This window comes from Hyla sarda, chromosome 1 (genome assembly GCF_029499605.1).
Source record: "Hyla sarda isolate aHylSar1 chromosome 1, aHylSar1.hap1, whole genome shotgun sequence".
Lineage (NCBI taxonomy): Eukaryota > Metazoa > Chordata > Amphibia > Anura > Hylidae > Hyla > Hyla sarda.
Window position 1 is genome coordinate 394,555,994 of NC_079189.1, and position 26,136 is coordinate 394,582,129.

Consider the following 26,136-nt stretch of genomic DNA (forward strand, 5'->3'; position numbering starts at 1 on the left):
TCAGGGTCCTGTACAGTACACGCAATGTCCTAAAAAAGTAATGGAGCCGCCCTTACCTGGTGTCCAAAGAAGCAGCTAACTGTGGCACAGGTAAAGAGTAGTACAGAACATGTAGTACCTCCCTGTACTGTAGGGGGCGCCACCAGACAGGAATTCAGAGCATACGCTTCAGTAATACAGGGGTTTTACCAGTGAATTGCCCATTCTGATTGGTCACTTCTTCCAGCTATTGACACATTTCACAGATCTGGATTGTAGCATTGTATGTTACAGAGATACACTGGTGGAAAAGATTATTATTATTATTTTTTTTTTTTAAATCACCTGGTGCCAGAAAGTTAAACAGTTTTGTAAATGACTTCTATTAAAAAACTTTACCATTCTAGTACTTTTTAGCAGCTGTATGCTACAAAGGAAATTATTTTCTTTTTGAATTTCTTTTTTGTTTGTCTACAGTGCTCTCTGCTGACACCTGATGCCCATATCAGGAACTGTCCAGAGCAGGAGAAAATCCCTATTGCAAACCTATACTGCTCTGGACAGTTCCTGACACGGACAGAGGTGTCAGCTGAGAGCACTGTGGACAACACAAAAAATAAATTCATAAAGAATTTCCTCTGTATCATACAGCTGCTAAAAAGTATTGGAAGAGTAAAGATTTTTTAAATAAAAGTCATTTACAAATCTGTTTAACTTTCAGGCACCAGTTGATTTAAAAAAATTTTTTTTCCACTGGAGTACCCATTTAAGTCTGGTTTCAAGTTACAATGGTCCAGAAAAGACCATTGTATGTTGAAACTATTGTATGTTGAGGGATCACTGTATTCTTTAATAGCATTGGCTGTTGCCTCACACTTACTGAAAAAAGTAAATTGTAATATGTAACACTATGCACTATTTCTCCCGTTACTATCTTCCGTCACAAAATAACGTCCGTTATTAATAACGCGCTATAACGGGTTAAAATGGCTATTAGAAAAATCCCATAGACTATAATGGGATTTTCTAATGGCCGTATAGGATTTTGTAATTGCCGTAAGCATCTGATTTTAAGACGGAACTTCGTACGGATCTTTAATACGGAGTCATTTTGTAGTGAGAAAGAAGCCTAAATGAGAACATCACTTATGTATCTCTCCATCTCCATATCTCTTTTACAGTGTGAAGATCATACTAAGGATGTGGTCTCTGGAAAGGATTTATCGTAAGAGACTATTGCACCATGTTTTTTTGCAGCTACTGCGTACAGCTGCTTAGCATACTTGTAACTTAAAGTCCCAAGTCATTTTATTGGGAATTCTGAGAATATGCCACCATGGAAACAACCCCTAAGCAAACGTCACCAATGAATAGGTTACAAGACACAGACTATAGATGTCATAGGGGTTTTCACTGGGATAAAAAAAAACAAGATGCTGTCTGTGTAACCTCTTAAAGTGGTAATCTGCCCCAAGACATCTTATTAGATATCTGATTGCAGGGGGTCCAGCCTGGCACCTTGGTGTTCTGAACATTTATGTTTTGAACGCTAGCTGTGCTAGGCTTCGGGCAGCCGTGGTCTTTATGCCCCTTTGCATTATTGTTTCTGGGAGATATGTGGAGAGGCTGTGGTCGATCATAATCCGGCACAGAGCGGAGTCCACACCATGCAGCAGATTACTTGGAGAATGCGAGGGTCCCAACGGATGGATCCCCGCGATCAGACATCTTATCCCTTATCCTTTGGGTAGGGGATAAAATGTATATGGGCAGAGTACCCCTTTAAATTCCATGGTTATAAGTGATCACAGCATTTAGGTGGTTTGAAAAGGAGGGGTCCCTCTGTCACATCATTGACATTCCTTTGACATAATCATTGGATGCCAATGGGTTTCCATAGCAGTGGGGACTTAAAGGGGTAGGGGATAAGATGCCTGATCGCGGGGGTCCCGCCAGTGTGATGTCACACTCTGCCCCCCTCAATGCAAGCCTATGAGAGGGGACGTGACAGCTGAGGGGGGCAGAGCGTGATGTCACACGGGGCGAGCCTTGACGTCACAACGCTCCAGCCCCGTGATCGACAGTAATCAGACCCGGAGCGAACACACTCTGGGGACTGATTTTAAAGGGGGTGCGGCGTGCAAGATCACGGGGGTCCCCTTTGGATAGGGGATAAGATGTCTAAGCACCATAGTACCCCTTTAATAAAAAGCCTCCAGGTCCATCTTGTTTGTACTTTCCCAGGCCTGTCAGTTTTACAATCACAGGCAAAATGCATGCACTATATTAAGTGAGGGCAAAATAGGTTTTCCTTTAATATAGGTTTTCCTTTTTTTTGATGAAAAAGATGGTATTGCCACAGCCATAACAATCCTAAGGATAAATGTATGTTATCTGTTGGGCACAGTAAATGCCATTAAAAAAAAGTAGCAATAAATATAGTTTTTTTAATCATTTATATCTAAAAAAAAAAAACCTATTAGAAAGCAACAAAAAAGTCATATGCACACCAAAAAACAAACCCCCACACAGCTTTTGTTGACAAAATCGATATGGGCTTTGGTCTCGTGGTTCTCGTCATATTGATCCAGAGACTACAGCTAACATGATGTTATACTGCACAATAAAAAGTGTATAACTATAGCAGATTTTTGTTAATCCTGACTTTAAAAATACAGAATTTGAAAGCGAACCTAGAAATTGTATAAAGACATGACCTCATACAGCTCTGGAAAAATACATGTTATGGCTTTTATCACCCAAATTATCTTTTAACCTCTTAAGGACCATGCCAATTTTTTGTAGTTTACTTTTTTTTCTGTTTTTCTTTCCTTGCCTCCTAAGAGCCATATTTTTCAATCAACAAAGCCGTATGAATGAATAAAATTGCTGCGCAGAATAAATAACATCATAAGTTAACATTTTTTATTTGGAAAATGGCTGATTTGACTTTCTATTATAGGGAATATTCTTTATTTGTAAAAACATTTAAAAGTGCCTCTAGGGAACTTCACAATGAGATCACTTGACCATATATATTGCATTGAACTGACAAACTCTTGTGTGATAGGTAGGCTGTCGTTGGAATCTTACCATGGTAGTCCCAGAGGGCTTCAGAAGACCCCTGGCTGCCATGGAAGCAGATTGGCATCCCGCAATTTAGTTGCAGGAAAAGGTGCTGATCAGACCTCAGAATTCCCGGGCACGCTGGCTAATCTTCTAGATGCTGTTTTCATGGTCTATTGACAGTTGCTGACTGCAGCGATCATCTGCTAAGGGCAACCAGCAGCTGCTTGGTATGGAGAGAGCTCGGCTTTTAAGCCCTTTCCATACATCTTTAATGTACCAGTACTTCATAGTGTGTTAAGCTTTTGAAAAAGTGTTTTAATAGTGTTAGTGTAAAAAATTATATAAAAACCCACACAAAAGTGTCAAAAGTAAAAAAATAAATAAAAGTAAAAAAATACATACAAAAGTAAGAAAATACATAAAAACCTGAATACATTTTGTACTGTTGTAATTGTACTGACCCAAAGTCATCATGTTATTTTTACTGAAAAGTAAATAGAGTATAAAAACGGTAAAATTGCTGATTTTGCGATTCCCCCAGAAAGAGTTAATTAACCTCCAAAATGGTGCAAAAAGAATATAAAAAGCTTTAAAACTATTCACTCAGAGTTATTTAGGGGGGGGGGGGATTCCTTGGTACATAATTGTCTTGAATGTATATAAATGAAGCATACTTTAAAGTATATGCAGCATATATTACATAGGCGCATTTCATCACATTTATCAACATTGAATTTTATCAATCAGTTTATCTAAGGTTTTATGTAATAATTTGCATTTAGGTTACGTTTTAAGCATCATACAAAGCTTTATATCATCAACAAACATCAACACATTTTTAAGCCCATCTAGAAAGAGAAGAAAACAACGGGGTATAGGTCTGTGCTGTAGTGTACCCCATTGCAGACTTTATTTTATACACCGACCTTTGTTTTCTGTCCCCTAACAGTTCTTTAGCATAGATTCTTGTGCAGCTTTTCCCCAGTCCTTGTATCTGTAGGGTCAGTATATGGCTGTTGTGAGGTATGGTATTGCATTTCATGCTTTTGCTAAATCTAGATATATACTGTCAGCTGCATAAGAAATGCGCAAATTTGCAGTCATCTCCACAAAGAAACCAACCAAGTTCGCTACAGTTTATAGACAGTATTTTTATAGTCACTAATACTATGATTATTATTTTCAATCATTATCATTGCAGTTTGTTTGTTAGTAATTCTATATATATATATATATATATATTTTCTACTTTTATTGTCCGGTAAATATAGCTATCATAAATGGAGCCTTATGGAAACTTGCAACAGTTTATTTTTTACAGGAAGAAAATGTTAGTTATATCTGCAATATTTTAGTGCAGCATAATATGTGATCAAATCATTTTCCCTTTTCCTCAAAATAGAAATAATTAAAGTTTACCAGCTCTGTCTGCTGATCAAAGAAGCCTATATAACATATATCTTGCCAAGCTGCTTTCTGTATACATAGAACGTAGTTGTAGCAATATTTTCTCAATGGTTACATAAATGATTAGGAAACCTTACACATACTAATAGACTTTTCTATGTCCAGCAGAGGCCAGAAATGTAAAATATCATTTGTTAAATGATCTGACTTTACTAATACTAATGTGTTTGTAGGTTCTATGAGGCTGGGTATTTTTTCGTACAATATTTTTAGAATTTCTCTAGGGCAACACAAATTACACACATGCATAAAAAATGGAAAAATAGGCACATATGATTGAATATTTTTCTTAATCACTTCCCAAACATTGATAGCAGACATCACTCTGCAGACATCATCATGAGCCTTTCATCCATCGCATACCTTATATTTACCAATTAAGCGGGTATATAAATATTTCCTAGGCTAAACAAGACATATGGCATATGACAAAATTCAATCATTTTAAATTACTTTTCAAAGAAGCATCATAGAGGAAAGTTAAAAGGTGAATTCTAATTTTGGAATGTAATCCCAATCCTGTGGATTAGAGACAACTAACTGATTAATGGGAGTCCGACCAGTGAGACCCCACTGATCGCAAGAATGTGGGAATAAATAAATGAAGCACACTGTGTGGGAACAGCCAGCGCTTCATACATTCTTTTTGGGTCTTCTGAACAAGTGCTTAGCTTGGAAATATTCATAAACACCATAACAAATCGATTTGGTGCTGGCCGCACATGTGGGCTGCAGCCTTATTCATTTCGAGAACATTCGGCTTGCATTCTTAGGATTGGTGAGGGTCCTAGTGGTCAGACCTTTACCGATCTTCTAGTTATAGCTATCCTATGGGTTGGGATAACTTTATCAAATAAGAATACCCCTTTAAGGCCTTTCAAATTTTAAATTTAACTCAATTTTATGTAAATGTATAAAATTCATTACAACAGTGATGTAGTCAATTTGTTTTCCCTGGATTGTATTTGATCTCTTCACTTTGTAACAGACATATTTTGATGCTATTTATCTTTTTAAACTATTGTCCATTGTAAATAAGCAATTGTGTGTGAATACTTTAATATTGTTAGTTATAAATAATCATAATAATAATAATGATTCTCCTTTCTTATTAGACCCCACTAAACCATAAACACCAAATTAAATAAGCATGTGTACTTATACCTAGTATACCTAGTGTACTCATACCTAGTATACCCAAAACTGGTGACACATATTAATAATATACTAATTCATCTATCTATCCATCTATCTATCCATCCACATTATACCGTACACAAAGCAGATTTGATGTGCTCGCTGGTAGATTTTACCTGTGTGTGTTTTCTGTTTCAGTCCCTGGAGATGGCTATTACACCTGATGCTGTATGCACATCTGATGTGAAGAAGACCAGGATGGGGGTCATCATCTATATTACTATCTGTCCCCTCCCTTTGGCTGACAGATTCCGCCCCCCCATGATCTACCCATCAGGAAGACAACTGATTTCCCAATGGTGCTGGTGCAATCCAGACAGTGCTCTGAGTTTATCAGTTCTCACCACATGGCCCCACAGCACCCAGTAACGGCTACCTTACAGTGCATCTTTACATGGACGGTATTATTAACCCATTGATAACTAATGTGATGTAAAAAGACAGTGAGAAGGAAGGTTTTTTTTTCTTGTCATAGAGCATTATTAAAGCAATGTATGTGTAATGCAGAGTAAGCAGCTGGTTTACCATCTGTATACAGACATTGTATTTATACTATCAGATTAAACTGTACTTTTTTCTCCTAAAGGCATCAGTAACCATCCTGTAAATGACAGGAAGCATAATATAGGTGTTATCTCACAAGGATAATCCCTTTTTAAGTTGCATCCAGTCTGGTCATCAGCTGGTGCTGGTCCTCTTCTCATGCATGTTTCCACTCTGGCTCATAGAGGGGGATTCCAAGCAGGGAAGCTTCTCTATGAAATCAATATGGCATATTAAAAGGGTGACAGCAGCAGCCCTCGTATATACATTAGCAGTCCTTCTGCTCTCCCATTCTTAAAATATGACACCCATATTTTTTATAGTCAAAAAAAAGAAAAACCATAGCTTACTTAATTTGAAGCCTCCATATAAATGTAGTAAGTGCACTCTCCTTGATCTGGTCCCAGGTAAGTTGTCTCAAGTATCCATACAGGTTATGGGTCTCCAGCACCACAAAAAATATATCAGTTGAATTTTAACATACTCATTGCAGTTTTTAGCTTAAAATTTTTATTATTATTATTATTATTATTATTATTATTATTAAAATAAACAAATTATTGTAAAAATGTCAACCATGTGTTAAGTGTGAACTGGGATATTAATACATTCTGTGGGTTCATACTGTGGAATTTCTGAGCTGAATTCCGTTTTGAAATTTCACTCGGCAATGGGATTGCTGGCAATGGGATTCCGCTGCACAGTGCACACTGTAGAGTTTTCGAGGAGGACTTTTCAGCAGGAAAATCCACTTAAAAAATTCCACCAGAACAGATCTGCCCTGCAGACAGCGCCATCTATGGGGATGGCAATGATTCAGTTAGCGATGGCCTCACTCGGAATCTCAAAGTGTAAGCCCGGCCTCACTGCCACTTGAATAAACTTTTGACATGCTGTCTCACTCCTGATACCTGTTACAAGTTATAACCCTTATTCAAATAACAGTGAAGCTTTAATATGTGCACTGATCACAATTGTAATATGTATTCAAACTTCATCCTAACTCGAAGCAATTAAAATACTCAACGTCATTTTTTTTTTGTAATTTGGCATAAAGTTATAGATAAAGGGCAATCCCTATGCTTATTTCAATATTTCCCAAGAATTTAGTTTGAGGAACCTGAAGGTTGCAACCCTTTACTGACAAAAAGGAATTTACAGTAAATGGTTGTGATCAGAGAAACATTTATATTTATGAATTTATATTCCATTATAATGACTGGAAAAAAAACTATCCTCAGGTTAAATTTTTTTCTCCGCTAAAATCATGCAAAATAATGGACATTAAACGGAAACCCAGCAGACCTGAAGAGATCACAAGAAGAATTGCCTGATGTGAGTGATGTCTCACACAAAAGAGCTCTCAGAAGACCTACGATTAAGAATTGTTGACTTGCAAAAAGATGGAAAGGGTTATAAAAGTATCTCCATAAGCTGTGCAGTTTATCAGTCCATGGTAAGACAAATTGTCTATAAATGGAGAAAGTTCAGCACTGCTGCTACTCTCCCTAGGACTGGCCGTCCTGTAAAAATGACTGCAAGAGCACAGCGTAGACTGCTCAATGAGGTGAAGAAGAATCCTAGAGTGTCTGCTAAAGACTTACAAAAGTCTCTGGCATACACTAACATCCCTGTTAGCGAATCGACGATACGTAAAACACTAAACAAGAATGGATTTCATGGGAGGATACCACAGAGGAAGCCACTGCTATCAAAAAAAAACAAACATTGCTCCACATTTACAGATTGCACAAGAGTACCTCGATGTTCCACAGCAGTACGGGCAAAATATTCTGTTGAGTTGTTTGGAAGAAACACACAACACTATGTGTGGTGAAAAAAAGGCAAAGCACACCAACATGAAAACCTCATCCCAACTGTGAAGTATGGTGGTGGGGGAATCATGGTTTGGGGCTGCTTTGCTGCATCAGGGCCTGGATGGATTGCTATCATTGAAGGGAAAATTAATTCCCAAGTTTTTCAAGACATTTGCAGGAGAACTTAAGGCCATCTGACCAGCTGAAACTCAACAGAAGATGGGTGTTGCAACAGGATAATGATCCAAAGCATAGAAGTAATTGAGATGCTGTGGCATGACCTCAAGAAAGCGATTCACACCAGACATCCCAAGAATATTGCTGAACTGAAACTGTTCTGTAAAGCGTAATGGTCAAAAATTACTCCTGACCATTGTGCACGTCTGATCTGCACCTACAGGAAACATTTGGTTGAAGTTATTGCTGCCAAAGGAGGTTCAACCAGTTATTAAATCCAAGAGTTCACATACTTTTTCCACCTGCGCTGTGAATGTTTACATGGTGTGTTCAATAAAAACATGGTAACATTTAATTCTTTGTGTGTTATTAGTTTAAGCAGACTGTGATTGTCTATTGCTGTGACTTAGATAAAGATCAGATAAAATTTTATGGCTAATTTGTGCAGAAATCCGTATAATTCCAAAGGCTTCACATACTTTTTCTTGCAACTGTATATACATTATTTAACCTATCCAGGACTAAGGGCATACAGGTACACTCTTGCGTCCCAGGACTTACGCCCTCTGCATTTCCGTTCACCACCAGTAACCGGGCGGTGAACGGAACGGGATGCCGTACCCCCCCCCATGTCAATTCAGGCCAGAAATTTTTGGCGATTCCGGGTCATATGGGTCTCCGTTGACTTGGTGACCTAGAAAAAAAAAGATGATTGATGCTGTCCGAGACAACACCAATCACCCTTGACCAGAAGGAGTGAGGTGGCACTGGTGCAGTGTCACTAACGGCACGGAGGGCGAGTGCGGGTGCCGGCAATGCCCACTGGCCAAGGGATCAGGGCCCCAGGACCGGCAGTGGCGGCGCAAGACAAAGAGCAGCAGTAGGAGGTAAGGGCTTTGCATCCTGCTGTTGCATAACTACAACTCCCAACATGCACAAAACGGCATGCTGTGAGTTGTATTTATGCAACAGTAGGAGGCACACCACTACAACTGCCAGGCTACCCTTTGGCTGTCTGTGCATGCTGGGAATTGTAGTTATGCAACAGCTACTGTTGCGTAACTACAACTCTCCGCATGCACGGACAACAAAAAGGCATGCTGGGAGTTGTAGTGGTGTGCATCGAGCTGTTGCATACTACAACTCCGAGCATGCCCTTCGGCAATCAGAGCATGCTGGGAGTTGTAGTTTGCAACAGCTGGAGGCACACTGGGAAACACTGTTAGGGTCTGTTACCTAACTCAGTGTTTCCACACCAGTGTACCTTCAACTGTTGCAAAACTACAACTCCCAGCATGCACTGACATGCATGCTGGGATTTGTAGTTTTGCAACAGCTGGGGGCACACTCGTGGGGAAACTCTGAGTTAGTCTGTTACTTAACTCAGGGTTTCCCAACCAGTGTGCCTCCAGCTGTTGCATAACTACAACTCCCAACATGCTTGGACAGCAAAAGGGCATGCTAGGAATTGTTGTGGTGTGCATCCAGCTGTTGCATAACTACAACTCCCAGCATGCGCGATCTGCCAGTGCATGTTCAGAGTTGTAGTTTTGCAACAGCTGGAGGTTTAGAGTGAGTTTCCTGCTGCAAGCTTGAGCTGCGGCAAACTTTCCACAGCTCAAACTCCCAGTGGGAAACTCGGGTTCTGAACCCCAGCCAATGTGAATGTACCCTAAAAACACTACACTATGCTAACACAAAATAAAGAATAAAACAGTACATACACACACCCTTACACAGTGCTTTTTCTCCTTTTACCCCTTAAGAAAAGGAAAAGTTGGGGGCTATACCAGCATGTTAGTGTAAAAAAATTTTTTTGTACATTAACATGTTGGTGTTGCTCCATACTTTTTGTTTTTATAAGAGGTAAAAGGAGAAAAAGACCCCCCAAATTTGTAACACAATTTCAGCTGAAAACGGAAATATCCCATATGTGGACGCAAAATGCTTTGTGGGCGCACAACAGGGCACCATGTACATTTGAGGCCTAAAATGGTTATTTGCACAGGGGTGGCAGTTCTGACATAAATGCAAAAAAACACCCACATGTGACCCCATTTTGCAAACTACACCCCTGAAGGAACGTAATAAGGAGTGCAGCAAGCATTGACACCTCACACATTCGTTAAAGTTGGACGTGAAAATGAATTATTTTTATTTTTTTCACTAAAATGCTGGTGTTACCCCAAATTTAACATTTTTACAAATAGGTAATAGGAGAAAAAGCCCCCAAAATCTGTAACCCCATTTCTTTTGGGTAAGGAAATACCCCATATATGTATGTAAAGTGTTCTTCGGGGGCAGACTACAATGCTCAGAAGAGAAGGAGCAAAATCAGTTTTTTGGAGAGAGAATTTGGCTCGATTTGAAGGCCATATGCGTTTATAAGGCCTCCATGCTGCCAGAACAGTGGACCCCGCCACATGTGACCCCATTTTGGAAACTCATGGAATGCAATAAGGGATGCAGTGAGCATTTACAACCCACAGGTGTCTGACAGATTTTTTTGAACAGTGGTCCGTGAAAATGAAAAATTTTATTTTTCATTTTCACAGCCCACTGTTCCAAAGATCTGTCAAACACCAGTGAGGTGTAAATGTTCACTGCATCCCTTATTGTATTCCGTGAGGGGTGTAGTTTCCGAAATGGGGTCACATGTGGGGGGTCCACTGTTCTGGCAGCATGGGGACTTTGTAAACTCACATGGCCCCCGACTTCCATTCCAACCAAATTCTTTCTCCAAAAGCCCAATGTTGCTCCTTCTCTTCTGAGCCCTGTGATGCACCCACAGAGCACTTTACATCCACATATGGGGTATTTCCATGGTGTCACAAATTTGGGGGACTTTTTCTTCTATTACCCCTTGTGAAAATGAAAAAGTTTGGGGTAACACCCCAACACATTTTTTTGTTTTGCTGTTCTGGCACAATGGGGACTTTCTAATAGCGACATGCACCCCCAAAAACCATTTCAGCAAAATTCGCTCTCCAAAAGCCCAATGTCGCTCTTTCCCTTCTGAGCCCTCTAGAGCACCCACAGAGCACTTTACATCCACATTTGGGGTATTTCCATGGTGTTCCAAATTTGGGGGGCTTTTTCTCCTATTACCCCTTGTGAAAATGAAAAAGTTGAGGTAACACCCCAACACATTTTATTTTATTTTTTTTGCTGTTCTGGCATCATGGGGGCTTCCTAAATGCGACATGTCCCCCAAAAGCCATTTTAGCAAAATGCGCTCTCCAAAAGCCCAATGTCGCTCCTTCCCTTCTGAGCCCTCTAGTGCACCCACCGAGTACTTTACATCCACATACGAGGTATTTCCTAACTTGAGAGAAATGGGCTTGCAAATTTTGGGGGGCATTTTCTCCTATTTACCCCTTGTGAAAATGAAAAATTTGGAGTGACACCAGCATTTTAGTGAAAATAAATAACATTTTTCATTTTCATGTTCCACTTTAATGACAGTTCGTCAATCACCTGTGTTGTGTTAAGGCTCACTATACCCCTTGTTACGTTCCCTTAGAGATAGTTTCCCAAATAGTGTGCCATGTTGTTGTTTTTTTTGCTGTTCTTGCACCATTGGGGCTTCCTAATTGTGACATGCCCCCCAATAACCATTTCAGCAAAATTCGCTCTCCAAAAGCCCATTGTTGCTCCTTCCCTTCTAAGCCCTCTAGTGCACCCACAGAGCACTTTACATCCACATATGAGGTATCTCCTTACTCGAGAGAAATTGGGTTACAAATTTTGGGGGAATTTTTCACCCCTTGCAAAAAAAAAAAAAAAAAAATGGGGCTACAAACTACATGTTAGTGTGGAAAATTGAGATTTAGAATTTTCTTCTCCACTTTGCTGCCATTCCTGTGAAACACCTAAAGGGTTAAAAAAAACTTTCTGAATGTCATTTTGAATACTTTGAGGGGTGCAGTTTTCATAATAGGGTTCAATATGGGGTATTTATAACATAAAGACCCTAAAATTCACTTCAAAACTGAACTGTTCTCCCAAAAATTCAGATTTAGAAATTTTCGTGAAAAATTTGAAAATTGCTACTAAACTTTGAAGCCATCTAATGTCTTCAAAAAGTAAAAACATGTCAACTTTATTATGCCAACATAAAGTAGACATATTGTATATGTGAATCAATATGTAATTTATTTGGTACGTTTTTCTACCTTACAAGCAGAGAGTTTCAAACATGCAAAATTTTCAAATTTTTCATGACATTTTGGAATTTTTCACCAAGAAATAATGCAAGTATCGACAAAAATTTACCACTATCTTAAAGTAGAATATGTCACGAAAAAACTCTCTCAGAATCAGAATGATAGGTAAAAGCATCTTAGGGTTAATGATGCATAAAGTGACAGAGGTCAAATTTGCAAAAAAATGGCCTGGTCCTTAAAGGGGTACTCTGTCCCTAGACATCTTATCCCCGATAAGATGTCAGATCACCGGGTCCTGCTGCTGGGCACCCCTGGGATCTCTGCTGCGGCACCCTGCTATCATTACTGCACAGAGAACGCTAGCTCTGAGCGCAATGACCGGCGATACAAGGGCCGGAGCATCGTGACGTCACAGCTCTGCCCCCTTGTGACGTCACGGCCTGCCCCCTTAATGCAAGTCTATAGGAGGGCGCGTGATGGCTGCCACGCCCCCTCCCATAGACTTGTAGTGAGGGGGCGGGCCATGATGTTAAGAGGGGGCAGAGCAGTGACGTAACGATGCTCCGGCCCCTGTATTGCCCGTCATTACGCACGGAGCGAGTTTGCTCTGTGCAGTAATGATAGCAGGGTGCCACAGCAGAGATCCCAGGGGTCCCCAGCAGCGGGACCCCAGCGATCTGACATCTTATCCCCTATCCTTTGGATAGGGGATAAGATGCTAGGGGCAGAGTACCCCTTTAATGTCAAAATGGGCTTTGTCCTTAAGGGGTTAAAGTGCATCTGTCACCTAGTCTGACTGCATAAAACTGCTGACACAGTGTAATAGCTATTAGTGCCAGGATTCACATCATACCTTTAATAATCTGTTGGTGGTTTTATTCCCCTGAAAATACAACTTTTATGGGGACCCAGAGTGTCGAAGAGACGTGGCCTGGATGGCTACTATCCCAGACCCTAACACGTCATAGGCATGATGTCACAGGGGAGACACCCTGCCACCGGGAGTACAGCAGACCACCGGGCCACGCCTCTTTGACACTCTGGGACCAACAGCTTATATAAAGTTATGATATTATTCCTCACACTAAAAGCTATTACACTGCAGTTTTATGAACTCAGACCAAGTAACTTTAAGGCTGGGTTCGCACTGTGGAATCTCTGGGCAGAATTTCTGCCAGAGATCGAGCTGGCAGCACTAGGACCGCGTGAACTGCATTGCCGTCCCCATAGATGTCAATGCATTTCTGAGCAGATCTTCCAAAAGATCCAGCCAGAAATGCATTGCCATCTATGGGGACGGCAATGCAGTCTGCACGGTCCTAGTCCCGCCAGCTCGATCTCCGGCAGAAATTGTGCCCAGAAATTCCGCAGTGTGAATCCAGCCTAACAGTCACTTTAACTTGTTTATTTTATATATTATGATTGTTTTGTTTTTGCCATCTTATATTGTACTTGCATTGTGGCAATGGTATCAATGCATAAAATTCCTGATGAACATTCCCTCATATGCTACTGAATCTCCAAAGACTAAAAATAAACAGCCATCCTATGGTCCATTATGATGTATGCCATTATTGGATGAATAAGAAGATGTGAACATAACATTTTCCTAATGTCTGAAACATAACCCATGGTTTACACCGTAGTCTCTCCATTTAGAGGAACCACTAAATTTCTTAGGTCCTCATTATTAGTGTTTTTCCAAAACGTCACTTCTTAGTTCTCTTTTTTCCTATGAATACTGAGAAAGCTGTAATATACAGATCATTCTTTCACTTTTGTCTACAGATTAGAACATTTTGAAAGGTTAAAATTAGACCATTATATAAAATGCACAAAATTATACATATAACATTTTTGCAAACCCTTGTGACGGCTTACGCCATATTACAGTGTGTTAAATTGTGCAATGTTTTAATTGAAGTTGTTATGAAATAAGTAACCAAGCACATGACTTTGGCAAACAGCGAACAGAACAGGGTCACCTATGCTATGTAAGGCCTATAGCAGAATTACAAGGAGATTTAAAGCGAAACTGTCACCAGTTTTGTGGCATCTGCAGTCTGACACATCAATCCACAGTACCAGGAAGAGGATAGCAGTAGAGGCAGTGATTTCCGAAGCATCGGGGAAGCGTGGGAGTTTTTGTTTTTTTTTTATGCCGGCAGCCTGGAGATCTTTTTTATTACACGTTTTGAAACCAAAATTAGCCATTATTTGCATTTTTTTTTTACGCTGTTCACTGTGCGGAATAAATAACATTATTGTTTTATTGTAAAAGTCATTATGTGACAATACTTATTATGTATAGGTTTGGGCTTGGGGGGGGGGGTAATACAGGGCTTTATTGGGAAAGGGGCACTTATTTAATTTATTTGTTTACTGAAAACCATTTTATTTTTTTAATTTTTCACTTTTTACCTGTTATACCTTTCTGCAGTACATATGTGCTGCAGCACAGTTTAACTGCCAGTATCACACTGACATTCAGCCTGTGCGATCCAGCCTATGGCTGAACCTCACAGGCTGCCCTATTAGGCAGACAAGAGGCCATCAGCTGGCCTCCTGCTGCAATGGCAACCAATAGGACCCCGCGATCGCATTGCTGGGTCGCCGCTGGTGAACAACTGTCAATGCAATCGATGTGGTGTTCTGGACTTATCACTGCATCTATAGGGTTGATGCTGCCAAGACTGGCGCAATCCCGGTCTCAACAGCTGCAGCGCATCGCACTGTGCAGGAGATCGCAAGGATGTATGCATATGTCCTAGGGCGGGAAGGGGTTAAATATATTGTGTAATGTCAGGGAACCATGTGGGGGGTTTATCATTGTATTATTGAATGTAGACTTAAATTTTGCTTTAAATTTGTCTCTAAATTTGCAACAGGTTAAAAAAATGCAGAAAAAAAAGTCAAGAGGAGAAACTATACAAAGTGGTGCAATGTACTGTAATTTCTGAAAATGTGTACTAGCCCCATATTATTACATGCCGTGCAACCATTTAATACATTTTATGTACAAGCACATTTACCAAATTTACTTTGAAAGGTTTTGCTGTACTGTCACAACAGGCCCTATTCTTGTAAATTCCAACAGGCAAACAGCTTTTTCTGTGCTTTGATGTCATCATATTATGTAAGCACATTTCCCATTTGGTTCTTGAAATTGAAAGTAGTGCTGTGATTGGTTGCTATGAGCTACTATGCCAGTTTTGCTTTGATTTTTAGTCACTGGCCATTTACAACTGATGGATTACATAGAGGCAGATAAGTAATGAAAATGTTCTCTGAATAAGAACTCCAGCCAATCTGAATCTGCATGTATTGATATCATGATATCAAGTACATAAAGCTCATAGAAGAGGCCTGTGACACAAGAAACATTGTATCCAAGGTATTAAGGCAGGTAAATCCATCTTGTGTGAGACGCAACAAGCCTATACAGCCTCTCGTCATACTCATCTCTTCAAAAAGGATAGCAGATTCCATAGAACCATATGTAGACACATAAAACAGGTGGTATTAACAAGAGCAAAGAATGCGGCACTCACCAAACTAGTAATAGAACTCTGTAGTAGACACTAAGCACCTCTGCACGCATCCAACACCCGTTTCCCTGCTTTTGTGTTGCCTGTTAAATCTTGGAAATAGAAGGAGAAGAATACTACAAGTTTGGTGAGTGCCGCATTATTTATTCTTGTTCATATATTCTGATGGAGGCTACCTCTGTATTATGCTGAGCACCACCTGAGTAGGGAGGACAGGCATTACCATCACACTGTGCAGAGCCGAGAGAGGGAGCTGCTTGATTTCTGCAGCTGTGCCCAGAGCTTCATTTTTCTTGTTTTTACTTTGGACATAAAACTGGTTGACTGAGCCTCTAAGAATAGACACAAAGGCACAAAGAGACATCTCATACGATCTGAAAAATGCTATTTGTACAGAGTGGATGAAATGAATAACCAAAACAAGATACGTCTTTTGTCCACTACTTTTATTAAGAAGCTTGGTAAAAGAAATGTAGTTGTAGTTTTCTGTTTTTATTTCCACATGCTATTTACAAATGTAATCACTTGCATCCAAGCCCTATAGCTGCAGAGCTTATAAAATGCACAGAACCTACAATGTCTGCTGCATTCCATGTACAACACCCAGCACTGAAAGGATTCTGAAATGAACAGGGACAAAGAACTCCAGAGACCTGTATATTAAGTCCACCTAAAAATACATGTTTAATAGAGAGCAGTGGCGGCATCACTTGGAATTCAGCCTATCAATTTACTAGAGAGCAGCGGTGACCTCACTGAGAATACAGTTTATCCATTCACTAGACATAAGCAGTAATATCACTGGCCGCATCTATACATTATACAGGAGGATCGCAATGGGTGTCAGAAGTGACACGGGCGATCTGTCAATTAGTACAGGTACTACTATTCCCATCATTAAAAAAAAAAAAGTGAAAAGCACACACACACTACATTTCTATTATTGTCGACTACATTTTAATGCCCTGCCTGCCCATATAAATTGATCTCTATTTAAAAATTAATTAATGTAATTAATTTCATTATAATAAAGAAAATTTCGTTAAATACAATTTTTTCCATCACTACTGTATCTTTTTTAATATATTTTTTTTATGGTACCCTACAAAATTTTATTAAAAAAAAGGTATCTCCATCACTTTTTTGGGTTGCTAAAGCTCACATTTTCTCTATTATTGCCTCCTAAATGGACCATTCTAATAACAGATGCACAGGGCAGATTTTAGGCTTAGCATGGCCCTAGGCAAAATCAAAAGAGGGGCCCCAAAAGTCGTAATAGTGCACTAACCAGATTTGCACATTTTTGGTCACTTCAAATACCATAAAAAATATCTAAAAAGCAATTGAAAAGTCCCATCAAAACAAAAATGGTACCGATAAATACTACAAATCAAAGCACAAAAAATGAAAGAGTTGTAGGGATCAGAATAGTACAATTTTATATTTTTGTATAGTTCCCCCACATTAGGTTGGCAGTATAGTTCCCCCACATTAGGTTGGCTGTAGAGTTCCCCCACATTAGGTGCAGTACAGTTCCCCCACATTAGGTGCAGTACAGTTCCCCCCACATTAGGTGCAGTACAGTTTCCCCACATTAGGTGCAGTACAGTTCCCCCACATTAGGTTGGCTGTATAGTTCCCCCACATTAGGTGCAGTACAGTTCCCCCCACATTAGGTGCAGTACAGTTCCCCCCACATTAGGTGCAGTACAGTTCCCCCACATTAGGTGCAGTACAGTTCCCCCACATTAGGTGCAGTACAGTTCCCCCACATTAGGTTGGCTGTATAGTTCCCCCACATTAGGTGCAGTACAGTTCCCCCCACATTAGGTGCAGTTCAGTTCCCCCGCATTAGGTGCAGTACAATTCGCTCACATTAGGTGCAGTATAGTTCCCCCACATTACGTGCAGTATAGTTCCCCCACATTAGGTGCAGTACAGTTCCCCCACATTAGGTGTAGTATAGTTCCCCCACATTAGGTGCAGTATAGTTCCCCCACATTAGGTGCAGTATAGTTCCCCCACATTAGGTGCAGTATAGTTCCCCCACATTAGGTGAAGTACAGTTCCCCCCACATTAGGTGCAGTACAGTTCCCCCACATTAGGTTGGCTGTATAGTTCCCCCACCTTAGGTGCAGTACAGTTCCCCCCACATTAGGTGCAGTACAGTTCCCCCCACATTAGGTGCAGTTCAGTTCCCCCACATTAGGTGCAGTGCAGTACAGTTCCCTCACATAAGGTGCAGTATAGTTCCCCCACATTAGGTGCAGTATAGTTCCCCCACATTACGTGCAGTATAGTTCCCCCACATTAGGTGCAGTATAGTTCCCCCACATTATGTGCAGTATAGTTCCCCCACATTAGGTGCAGTACGGTTCCCCCACATTAGGTGCTGTATAGTTCCCCCACATTAGGTGCAGTACAGTTCCCCCGATAATTAGGTGTAGTTCTGTTCCCCCACATTAGGTGCAGTACAGTTCCCTCACATTAGGTGCAGTATAGTTCCCCCACATTAGGTGCAGTATAGTTCCCCCACATTAGGTGCAGTATAGTTCCCCCACATTAGGTGCAGTAAAGTTCCCCACATTAGGTGCAGTATAGTTCCCCACATTAGGTGCAGTATAGTTCCCCACATTAGGTGCAGTACAGTTCCCCACATTAGGTGCAGTATAGCTCTACACATTAGGTGCAGTATAGTTCCCCACATTAGGTGCAGTATAATTCCCCACATTAGGTGCAGTATAGCTCCCCACATTAGGTGCAGTATAGTTCTCCACATTAGGTGCAGTATAGTTCCCCACATTAGGTGCAGTATAGTTCCCCCACATTAGGTGCAGTATAGTTCTCCACATTAGGTGCAGTATAGTTCCAAACATTAGGTGCAGTATAGTTCCCAACATTAGGTGCAGTATAGTTCCCCACATTAGGTGCAGTATAGCTCCCCACATTAGGTGCAGTATAGTTCCCCAACATTAGGTGCAGTATAGTTCCCCACATTAGGTGCAGTATAGTCCCCCCACATTAGGTGCAGTATAGTTCCCAACGTTAGGTGCAGTATAGTTCTCCCCACATTAGGTGCAGTATTCCCCACATTAGGTGCAGTATAGTTCCCCACATTAGGTGCAGTGTAGTTTCCTACATTAGGTGCAGTATAGTTCCCCATATTAGGTGTAGTATAGTTCCCCACATTAGTTGTAGTATAGTTCCCCACATTAGGTGCAGTACAGTTCCCCACATTAGGTACAGTACAGTTCTCCCCACATTAGGTGCAGTATAGTTCTCCCCACATTAGGTGCAGTTCCCCCACATTAGGTGCAGTATAGTTCCCCCACATTAGGTGCTGTACATTTCTCCACATTAGGTGCAGTATAGTTCGGAGCTATAGCTATTAGCTCCCCACATTAGGTTCAGTATAGTTCCCCACATTAGGTGCAGTACAGTTCCCACACAGACATAAAGCCTTCAGCCATATATAGTGTATGGCTGGAGGCTGTATGTCTGTGTACTGCCCCACTTCAGTGTTCTTACCACGGGTCCTCCGGTTGGGGGTCATGATCTACTGCTATGGCCTACAAACCATAGCAGTAGGTCCCGGGACCGGAGAGGCAGTGGTCGGAGCATCGAAGATGACGTGCTGCCAGCTGGTGCTGGTGACTAACCATGCTGGCGCGCGTCCTCCTCGATGCTCCTCCGTTGCTATGAGCGCACACACAGACATCAGTGACATCCCGGCGAGCGCTACGTCCCGGCAGCCCCTGCCTTTTTAAAGTTAACGCGGGGGCCACCGCAGAAAGGTAACAGAGGCATCCTTGTGTCCCAGAAAAATCTTTCGGGACACAGGGATGTCCAGAATGTGACAGGGGCCCCCTGTGGGCTGCTCAGTTGCGGCCGCAGATCCCCCACCCCCCTGGGCTTGATTGGGCACACCCAGCACACCCCGTGCGCATGCCTATGCTGAGCAGGTGGCAGGGGGCCCCCGGGGGGATGGGGGCCCTAGGCAATTACCTGGTTTGCCCCGCCCTAACAGCGGCCCTGCGGATGCAAACAAGATGCAAAGGGATGCCATTTAGTGGAAACCATTTGTATCAGTTTTGCATCCGTTGGTATCAGCCGTCGGCAGGCTCCCGCAGCCGGGACTACTCCTACTCCCATCATGGAACAGACATTTTCCATGATGGGAGTAGTAGTTCAGTCACAAGAAACGGGTAAATTAACGGCAGTTATTTTTAACATTGAAGTCTATAGCAAACAGATGAACCTTTATGTCATCCATTTGCACCTGGTTTATAATATCCTTTATTACTTCTGAGCATGCTCAGAAGAGGTGACATCAGCAGACTCCTGCAGTGCTGAGGGACTACTACTACTCCCATCATGGAACAGACTTGACTAAATAGGTGTATATATATGTCAGTGCAGGGGACCATAGAAGAGGGGCTGGCCGCATCTATACATTATACAGGAGGATCACTGCGGGTGTCAGGAGTGACACTCGCTACGATCTGTCTATTAATGCATGTACTATAGCTCAGGGCCGGATTAAGAGCATCATGGGCCTGGTGCTGAAGATTTTGATGGGCCTTTTTTATAGAAATATATAAAATGAAAACACAACACAAAGCAATTTAGTTTAACACAAATAAAGTGCATTCCTCACATGTTTTAAGCACATTAAATTACCAGGATAGATGAATATATGTTAGTGTATGGAAACTTTGCATATCTTTATAGAATCTGTTCTTCAGCTATTTAAAAAAATAAATAAAAAAAACACACTTTTATGGGGGCCTAGAGTGTCAAAGAGTTGTGTTAGAGGGTCCGCTATACTCCCAGACTGTAACATCTATCTGATGTAAAGTCCCACCCACTGCTTCTTTGGTTAACACCAGGGCTTGCTTGCCAGCGACGTGTTGACATCCTATGCATGTGACGTGAATGGGGATTGGGGTTCACAAGCTGCAAGTCTGAATACAAACCTGTCAGACTGCTCATCCATCACAATCCCTATTCACAGCCCATAGGGGATGCATGTGTCAAAGAAGGCGCAAAGAAGTGTTGTGGCCTTGTAGCACAGCGCACCCTAGCCACACCTCTTTGACACTTAATGTACCCCGACAAAAAAACATTTTGTTTAGCAAAATAAAGGATCAAACAACATCTATGAAGATATGCAAAGTATCGAACATCTTTTTTGGCTATGCTAGCAATTTCATATGCATAAAATGTATGACAGATGCACTTTGAACAATTTTAATTACTAATAAAGTGTTGCTCACTCAATGTAAATAGCAGGCTGTGTCCATAGCAGGTTATAAAAATAGAGTCACAAATTATCAGGAGTTGTTAGTATCCAGTCCTGTATTGATAGCATCACATTAGAGGAATCACACCAGTACCACTATTTCACTCGCTGTATAGATGGAAAAAGAACCACAAGTCTATAGACAGGTAGATACAGTTTTGGCACTATGTGCCACTTACCACTCCACGCCGAAGTTGTAGGCCGTGTGATGAAGCTCTAACCAGCAGTAGTTGGTTTGCAAACAGCTGTGCGACTCCCGGCGTCTCGCGACTCCCGGGGTTTCCGATGTACCTCGCTGCTGTGCGCTGGTGAGCTTCTGGTGACTGCGGTCAGCTGATTGTGCAGGTCAGCTGACCGGGATGTGCCGTCAGATGGGAGAGTGATCGTTCTGTCAGATGGAAGTGGCTTATTGGTTAGCGGTGGCGGTCTCCAGTAGCAACGGACCTTAGTAGCGGAAAGCTGGAAGCTGCTCAAAAAAGTAACTGCAGCAGATAGATTTCATCAAACGCGTTTCGGGGTATTGGAAATAAGGTCAAAACCCCTTCCTCAGTGGTGCAATTGCACCACTGAGGAAGGGGTTCTGACCTTATTTCCAATACCCCGAAACGCAGTTGGTGAAATCTATCTGCTGCAGTTACTTTTTTGAGCATATGAACATTGTTCACATTGTGCGTTTCCACACTGGTTGCCTAATTGGAATACTGAGGGCGAATCACTCTCTCCATCCACTCTCTCCATCGACTCTATCAGAGTTCTGGCCTGAAGGAAAGTTACATCTTCCCACCAGTTCCAGCTTTCCACTACTAAGGTCCGTTGCTACTGGAGACCACCACCGCTAACCACAAGCCGCTTCCATCTGACAGAACGATCACTCTCCCATCTGACGGCACATCCCGGTCAGCTGACCTGCAATCAGCTGACCGCAGTCAACGGAAGCTCACCAGCGCACAGCAGCGAGATACATCGGAGATGCCGGGAGTCGCGAGACGCCGCGAGTCGAGCGGCTGATTGCGCGCCAACTACTGCTGATTAGAGCTTCATCACATGACCTACAACTTCGACGTGGAGTGGTGAGTGGCACATAGTGCCAAAACTGTATCTACCTGTCTATAGACTTGTGGTTTTTTTTCCATCTATACAGCGAGTGAAATAGTGGTACTGGTGTGGTTCCTCTAATTTGATGCTATCAATACAGGACTGGATACTAACAACTCCTGATAATTTGTGACTTTATTTTTATAACCTGCTATGGACACCACCTGCTATTGACATTGAGTGAGCAACACTTTGTTTCATAGACTTGAGCTATTTATCCTTAGGTGGATTACTCCAGCTGTTTTCCTTCTAGGTGGAAGCCTCTACTTTTTAGGTGGACACATTACATCCACATATTCCCTGTGGACACCTTGAATGTATACTTTTATAATTTTATGAATGTTTGTGTCTATATTGTTATATTGTTTTATCACACAAGGGCCCTGTGTAAAATATTATAATATTATATATGTTTATCTAGGTGATTGATTTTTGGAGGAGAGAAAATAAATAAATATTTTCCTTTTTTTATACGTAATATTCTTGCATTGATTTCGATCATATACCCCTACGGGGTATAACACTGAGGACTGTGGAATTTTTCTAGTTATTTCTTTCAATGATAATACAACCTATTCCTACACAAGAGAGTAGTGGTGACATCACTGGAATAAAGCCTATTCATTCACTAGAGAGCAGTGGTGACATCACTGAAAATGCTGCCTAACTGATAATACAACCTATTCATTCACTAGAGAGCAGCGGTTACATCACTGAAAATGCTGCCTAACTGATAATACAACCTATTCATTCACTAGAGAGCAGCGGTTACATCACTGAAAATGTTGCCTAATATACACAAGAGAGCAGCGGTGACATCACTGAAAATGCTGCCTAATATACACAAGAGAGCAGCAGTGACATCACTGGAATACAACCTGTCCATTCACTAGAGAACAGCGGTGACATCACTGAAAATGCTGCCTAATATACACAAGAGAGCAGCGGTGACATCACTGAAAATGCTGCCTAATATACACAAGAGAGCAGCAGTGACATCACTGGGATACAGCCTATCCATTCACTAGAGAGCAGCGGTGACATCACTGAAAATGCTGCCTAATATACACAAGAGAGCAGCGGTGACATCACTGAGAATACAGCCTATCAATTCACTAGGGAGCAACAGTGACAGCACTGAGAATACAGTCTATCCATTCGCTAGAGATCAGCAGTGACATCACCATGAATACAGCCTATTTATTCACTAGAGCTAAGTAGTCACATCACTGAGAATGCAGTCTATCCATTCACTAGAGAGCAGCAGTGACATCACCACAAACACATGTGGTAACGGGGTGGGGTGAGGGGCAGATGGCATTAACTCCTTGTATTTGTGATGCCAGGGCGTGGTTTGTCCTCGATACCCCCCCAAAGGTATACGGCTAGATCCTGGGCTAGGCATGGGGGCAATAATGACTCTGACTCATAGTTACAGATAAAGGTAGCTTTACTGAGGGTAGACAGATGGTAAAGTCTATACAGTTAAGCCAGGGTCCACATTTCTTAAAGCAACAACACATTTTATTTTATAATACATAGCAAAACATATATACAGGGGGAAACAAGTACACGGGGCCCAGAGGACACTGAAGGGAGGCTGCCGGACAGGGCAGCAAGGGTACGGGGTAACACCTCCCGTACTGGGCCACCACAAACTCCACCTCTTAAATACAGTTGTCCTTAATGCCCAGTCCTGGAGGGTAGATGACCGAAGTGGCCACTGGGGGCCTAGTGACAGTTTGGGCATTATGCAAAATGTCCTTCACAGGGCTGGATGTGAAAAACAAAACAGGGGCGAGTCCATGTAGCACTTGTAATTGTCCATACAGGCTCCTATATTTTAGGGCAATAAATATGTGGGGGAAACAGAACTTGTAACTGCTTTAGTAACACCAATACACATAAGTTACGGATTGGGCTGCAGGAGGCTATCTTCCCAATGCCTTGGCTGCTGGGGCCCTTCGGTTCTCAATACTTCTCCCTAGAACTCAACATACATCATTATTCTATACAACAGTGTTACCTTTACATATTGTACTCTGTCTCTATACGTGCTTTTACCTATATCTCAGGGGAACCCTCTGGCCAGTAGACTACCCTGTACATGTGGACAGGAGAGAAAACATTAGACATAGATATGCATACATTGAAGACTTGTGGACTGGGACTACAAATTATATTAACAAATATTTACAAGTGTGTGGACAATTTTGATTATGTATGGAATAACGATGTGTGGTACAACTGTCAAGGCTAGCTGCTGGTTAGGCCTTAAGCTGTGAGTGACTGCCGCTGTATACTGCTGAGTGTCGACACAAGAAATAAACACCAGACAAGATGTTGGTGTAAAACTCCTCAGCATACTGGCTAAGGAACTGTCCCAAGGAGTTCTGTTCATTATACGGAACTACATTGGTCTTTACATTTGACAAAAAAGGGAGGTTAGTTATCACATCAAAATCATCATGTTATATTTTGATATTATTTGAGTATTGCGTCTGTATATATTAGCATAGTAAACATTCATTTCTTTCTTGACCGTAATTCACTGATGTTGCCATCCCCCTGTTCTACCAGAAAATTCCAGATATATCTGCCCTTCTGCACAGTCTATACTTCTTCAAATATTTTGTCTCCAACTTTCAACTCCTCTTCTTATCTTGTGTCGTTTGGCCTTGTCCCAAGGTCTTCATCTTCTTGGTCACAAGCAAATAGCAAGCTGATATATCTCATAAGGAAAATAATGTTTTTCTGCAGTATATTAGCATGTATATATATATATATATATATATATATATATATTGATCAGTAATCAAAATCATAATGGTCATCCTTATCACAACTTTACACATTATATTGTGACCTCCTCTTTGTACTGTCAGGATCTGGACTGGTATGCAGCGAGGACACTGGTGGTGGATCCTCTGTGTCAGTGGGGTGATGGCGTGGGCCGTACCAGGGGAACGGAGTCTAAGGAGTTACTGGTTTTCACCAGAGCCCGCCACAAAGCGGGATGGACTTGCAGCGGCAGGTAACCCCCAGGTCGTTCCACCCGATAGCGACTCAACCCCAACTGACAGCTGAGACAGGCGCGGTACACAGGGACAAGGCAAGAGCAAGGTCGGAAGTAGCAGAAGGTCAGGGCAGGCAGCAAGAGTCGTAGTCAGGGGCAACAGCAGAAGGTCTGGGTACACAGGCTTGGGAACACACTAAACGCTTTCACAGGGCACAAGGCAACAAGATCCAGCAAGGACAGGAAGGGAAAGTGGGTTCTTATACAAATGGCGCAGGTGTAGGTACTGATTGGGCCAGGCACCAATTAATGGTGCACTGGCCCTTTAAATTTCAGAGAGCCAGCGCCGGGACAGAACAGTAAGAGGGCAGGGCAGGTGAGGATATTGGGATGCGACCCGCGGGCGGGCGCGTCCCGCTATGCGGATTGCATCCCCGCCGGTGACACCAGTGCAGCGCTCCCGGCGCTGCACAGAGACGAACGCCGCGAGCGCTCCCGGGAGGAGCAGGGACCCGGAGTGCTCGGCGTAACAGTACCCCCCCTTTGGTCTCCCCCTCTTTTTAGAGCCCAGGAACCTATGGATGAGTTCCTTGTCGAGGATATTATCCTTGGGCTCCCAAGACCTCTCTTCGGGGCCACAATTCTCCCAGTCAACGAGAATTTTTTTTACCTCTGACTACCTTGGAGGCGAGGATTTCTTTTACCGTGAAGACATCAGAGGAGCCAGAGACAGGAGCAGGAGCGGTGACCTTGGGGGAA

General features: G+C 42.0%; 1 protein-coding gene across 3 annotated transcripts in view; it reads right to left on the reverse strand.

The window, feature by feature from the left end:
* CEBPE (CCAAT enhancer binding protein epsilon) overlaps nucleotides 1-26,136 on the reverse strand; it is a 46,604-nt gene that overhangs the window by 11,390 nt on the left and 9,078 nt on the right. Inside the window, exons 2-3 of one of the 3 annotated variants that reach the window (XM_056526096.1) lie at nucleotides 24,426-24,462; nucleotides 6,606-6,755 (exon numbers count right to left, since the gene is read on the reverse strand). The gene's annotated coding sequence lies outside the window, so the exon portion shown is untranslated. Of the gene's footprint in view, nucleotides 1-3,974; nucleotides 4,009-5,828; nucleotides 6,248-6,605; nucleotides 6,756-24,425; nucleotides 24,463-26,136 lie in introns of those variants that run through there. The other 2 variants (XM_056526103.1, XM_056526109.1) reach the window with 2 other exon arrangements.